Source organism: Patiria miniata, unplaced genomic scaffold (genome assembly GCF_015706575.1).
Source record: "Patiria miniata isolate m_02_andy unplaced genomic scaffold, ASM1570657v1 HiC_scaffold_9, whole genome shotgun sequence".
NCBI lineage: Eukaryota > Metazoa > Echinodermata > Asteroidea > Valvatida > Asterinidae > Patiria > Patiria miniata.
The window spans coordinates 20,310,398-20,316,203 of record NW_024037076.1 but is presented as its reverse complement, the minus strand read 5'-3'; positions in this window follow the sequence as shown (position 1 = coordinate 20,316,203).

Below are 5,806 nucleotides of genomic sequence, written 5' to 3'. Positions count from 1 at the left end.
ACCATGTATACGCTGTGCAGCTCGGAAGATCCTTGTTTAATTTGCAAATTGCATTTGTCTTGTTTTGTGTGCATAACGTTAATGCATCTAGATGTCGGTGTGCCGTATGTACCAGCCATATTTTATCCAAATGCACTGGGGAATATGAAAACAAAATGATGAAATAATCGTTGTTTGGTTGCCCTGATGGATTAGCATTCATTACCACACGGTGAATTCAACACGGACAATTACAACACTTATTAGCCTACGTGCATGGTTATTTATATCCAAAAATATATATATTATTTTGCTCCCGGTTGACAAGCAGTAGCAACTTCAATTCCTTTTTAAAATTGTGTCACTTCATCTAGCCTTGGCAACGTAAACAAAAAACAAGCCCCTTCCACTTCAGACACTTGTTCACTTTATTTGACCACTTTCTATGAGGCTTACTGAAAACAACTTGTATTCGTGAAACGGTCCACAACAATCACCCGCTCCCAGGTAGCATGGGAACTTCACAACTTTTTTTTACAGGCGTACATGCTACATGACTCTTCGAATACCATAAACAAGAGTTGATTCACAAACACCACCTGGGGGGTTTCCTACTACCTGCTTCCCTTTGTGTACAAATATTTTGTACACAATTACAAACTCGCTGCGTGTCACTGCTGACATTACTCAATTTGTATTGTTGGCCCTAGTCATCTTCTTTAAAAAGAAAAAAAGAAAGAAAAAAAAGTCCAAGTCTATTGGTATTATTGTTTGGCATTTGAAGCCAGTCGCCATAGTTGATGTAGAGCATCAATGACGCGGGTGGATATGTATAGGCCAAGTTTACCAACCCTACATGTGATTGAAGTTGTCCCTGCAACCGTCTGGCATATGCATCGTGTGAGGAAACACGTCACGCAAGCTTTGACACAATTATTCCTATAAATACGAGGAGAGGCAGTTTTTCAGTGTTGCTTCAATGAACTGAAATTTTACATTGCCTTCTTTCTGACGCCTACCCTGACGGAATCAAACTCCGCAAATTCCATCAATTATAATGCCAACATCTTATTCGATCATCTTTGGCAACTTCTGGGGGGTGTTATGTGTTGAACACGTGACAACATACTGACCATTTATTTTAAGCAGATCCGAAGGCATCGGATTGTAACTGCTGGATTTATATCAAATTAGACTCGGAGCCAGGGATCACGTTGGGGGAAATTTCTGGTTTATACATCATCACCAGGCCTCCCAATCACCTCTCTGTCAATCCCTCATTCCCTCGCGTCACAAAGACGTCTTTTGCTTTTCCAAATTTAAAAAAGTCGTGATTTCCCTGAAGGCCATACCAGAAGCCATGCATTACAATCTACTAAATGCGCGCAAGTCAATCCACGGGTCAGGTGTGTAGTTGACAGACTCCAAATGATCCTGGAGTATCTCTTCATCATCGAATTGCCTCTAGTTGTGTACTTTTGCTTGAAGTATGTTCCAAGACGACAATGGTTCAGTCTTATATGCCTTCGTTGAACAATATTATGAAAAAAATGAACATTATTTAGAGTCAGCAAACCATTATAATAAATTATCTTTCTTGTAAAAAAATACTTTTGGGCTTCGTGTCTCAACTCATCTTCTGTAGTCAATGTTGTATCAGATCATTGAATCAAGGGTGAATTCTTGTGTGATTTGACATGGCAGACATTTGCCAAATGAAGCCTGGAATTCTGCTAAGGCAATTATAATATTAGTTTTATTTTTTGTCACCAAAGGTTTTCTATTTCCAATAAAAGAAAAGTGTGAAACGTTATTGCCATAAAATGCAACCTATTTTTTTTACATGCAATTGATTGTGGTACTTCTTTAGTATGGATCAAGTTCTCACAAGGCGGTCAAATATGCCGTCTTTGCACTGTAGTTTTTGATGACAATGATATTGATACAGCATTTCCGATCTTTGTATTATAATGTCCATATATACACTGAACTGGACGTTACATGATGATCTAAACGGGTATGCGTCTCTGCGCATCAATTGTTAAGCGTAGTTAATTCTGAATATTTGTCCTCGGTCCACTTGTACATGTATTTGTGGCCATTTTGAACGGACACGTTATTTGCTGCTTCTCTTATTTTGTTTTGCCTGACTTAACATGTTTATCTAGATTGTTATTACCTGGACTTGAAGTAGTTGGGCGCGACGAAAGCGCGAGTCTGTCATGCAGAAATGTCTATGCATGACGTACTGTTGTTTTACCCATATGATTGAACAAAAAAGGTAAAATAATATAGTAAACAAGGAAGACATTGTTATCAGTTGAAGCAGAGGGTGAATAAAGCATTGTATAGCAAAATTGTGTAATTTTTGGATGTTTTTGTCATTTGGAAATCGTTGTGTGGTTTGATGACTATTTTGACCCTGGAGTTACCCTGGAGTCAACAGTTCTTGCTCAACTTCCTTCTGTGGCAATGATCTCTTCCTCTGCGGAGGTTTTGATTTCAATCTTATCAGAGCTGCTTTTATTCCAACTCTGGATAAACTAATCCTATTCTGGTCTTTATTTCAGTTTATAAATGAAACCAAATTTATTGTTTAACAGGACAAGATTTGATCCGTCAAACGAAGGCATTATAATTTAATAATAAAATAAAGGAATTCCCCTCTGCTCTTTCCAGAAACAAACATGCAAAAACAAATTATTATTAGTATTGTTTTCTAGCGTATATGCTCAACTTCACTTGATGTGGTCACATACTCCTCGCAGACAGGTTTTGTCTAACGAACAGTAGTTGAACCGACATGCATGTTGAAACCAGTTGTTGTGTTTTGATGCGTCCACAAACTGACTAGCATGTGTTCCAGTTGCATTAGAGATCGGTCTTCGATCGAATTCCGTCATTTTGATTTTTTGGGGCAGGCACAGTGTTTCATATTATTCCGTTTCCGATATTCATATTGAGTTGGTCGTTGATTATTCGAGCGCTATAATGGACACCCATTGTTGTGCTACACTGGACGTTGCAAATACTTTTTATTAAGAAAATCCACGGGGGAGGGTGCAACAGTCCTCGCTACTTGTTTGTATACTTTCAACGCAAATACGCAATACCATTTGTGATAAGCGGGTTCTTGATTAATCAGTCCAGTTATGATCTAGGTAACAAGGAGTGGCGGTCAGTTGCTGTTGTCCTTCACCAAAGAAAATATTTATCATGACGACATGTATAATTGAACCGAACGCGGCAATAGTAACACAATTCGCTTTATTTATCTGCGTCAGGTTGCCGCCCAAAATGGTCATGATTGAAATGGAAAGTAATAACGAGTGTGGGTGGGATTTTGTGAGTTTTGTCTAAACTATTGTTGAATGTTTATTTATTTATTGACTTTTTTTTTATTTATCAACCACATCCTGCAGCGGAAGATTCGCCAGTTATATCTGTAGTATACATCTGCATGTCAGATAATGTTTCACACACTGTCATCTTCCAACCTGTGCTGTAATTCCATACTAAATTATTTTGTGTTTAGTTTATTGAATACGTATTTGAATTGCTGTTTGTACTGTACATTACCCATGTCGGGTCGTGTTCTGCCCATTATTCGCCATAATGTAATAGTAAACAACTGATTGTGGCCAACTTGTTTGCCTTTGAAGCGGGAATGTTTTGATAAGGAAATTGCGTGGAAATACACAGGTACTTCCAACCAGTGTGTAAACTATCGGCATGATGCATCGGTCGCGTAGATTTCCAGAAAATTACTATTGAATTTGAAGTTTTCTCTGCGCCACCAAAAAAACGCAGACATGTTACTCGTGCAAATGCATGGCTGATTCCTTGCTCTATGGCTGATTCAACCGGACATGTGAGCAACACAATGCTCATGTGTTCCGACACCCCTATGTTCCGACTGCACATATTCCTATTCCTAACCCTAACCCTAACCGGGAGTAACACAATCGTATGTGCGGGTTGTTGGAACATAGGGGTGTCGGAACAAGAGCAGTAACCATCAGGAAATACGTGTAAATACATATATACATAGAACACTCGGAGGGTCCATGGTTATTCCGATGCAGCTCCCGTGTATAATGGCTGCAAAGATATTGGCATATAGCAATCACGATATGACATGTGCCCTTGGGCAAGTGTTCTGTGCAGCATGCATGGACATGACTTGATTTGCATGTCTTACGGCGTAAGTTACGATTGCCTCCTTTGCTTTGCGCGGCCTTGCTACTCGCGTTCTCATGTTTATGCGAAATTCTGCTTGCCCCGTCCTGTTTCCCAAACACAGCTATAGTGAATCCCTGTTGTCTTCCGTGATCATCGTGGCATATGTCAACTTCAAACGTACCGAATATTCCTACTACGCTGATATAGATTGGTTGCTAGGTTACCGTGGTCAGAGGTGCGTTTGTTGCGGATACAAAGCAAACACGGATAATGTTCTTTTCTCAAGTAGATTTTTGAGGTGAATAATATTGTATTTCTTTTTCTTCGGATGTATGTCCATAAGTTGTTTCTGCGATGTGCTAACTTTTCAAACGCTGCTTCTGCATAATTGAATAACATGCGTTACCGTCAACGCAAGAACCTATGCTAAACTCATTATTCCGGTTCACCGACTGTACTGCACTCTATATTCGACTCTTATTTCTAGCAAATCGACCGCGTTTTCCGTTCTGGCCCACCTGGGATTACTCCTAGAAAATGAACTTGTATTTGAACTCGTGCATTGTACGTCAGTGAGACCTGGGTGCTGTCCGATTTGATAAACGATGAATCTCTGTTGACAATTATTCGAGTTCGCAAATCGAAAACATGGACAAGTAAGAGTTTGTATGTTCTGTGGTGCCTAGAATGCCTTACACTGAATGTATATTTCATGGACAAGACAATAATTCAACACAATTTCATCCCATTGGGCATCCTCCATGTTTTAAAGCATCAAATATCACATCACGTAATTAAGTTCCTATAGCGACAATACATTCACGGTTTTATTGATTCTATTCATAGAATGAGTTGAATATTGTCTCAAGCCAAGAGTGGAGGATGACATATTACTCGTTAACTTCTGCAAAAAAATGTGTTTTGATTAATGAAGAGGCGAGGCATGGTTGAAAAGACATATACTTCTCTTGTAATGAGAACAGATTTCAAGTCCTCGAATAATATTTACAATGGACACAATTATAATGTATAGAGTGCATTTTATTGCCTTTTAATAATAACTGACTTGAATTACGTCTAGTGTCTGGTCGTCGCGTCTCCATCTTGAATACGAAGTAGCCGTCGTTATTTTGTTAGGCAAATTCCTTTCAAAGCCCAAAATCCCTGCGGTTTATACGGTGAATATTTTGCGGTAATTTAAATAGGCCTATAACTGTCCTCGGAATCGAAGCATTTCTTAGTGAAATGATGAAAAGCGTTTCACTTGATGGCTGATGAACAATTTCAATTATCTGGCATTAAGGGTTTAGTCGGCATGTGAAGTAATCATTTACGGCAGAGCTACGTATTTACGGTTTATTTAGACAAGGCTCATCCATACTTATCATAACAAAAATAGATAGACTGGAATGTGTATGTTAAGTTATGAAACTTGTGTTATTGATAGAACAGTCAAGCCAGGACGATACCCTTGTTTACACTCTGTGGATTCGGCGGTCATCTTTGTGGTGATGTTGTTACTTTAATTCAGTAATAATGGATGTACAAACATTCAACTCGGTGCGTATCCCTATGGAACAGAAGCACGAACCTCACTGTATACATGTACATGTACCTTCGATAGACTTTCGCAGCTTTCACAAAT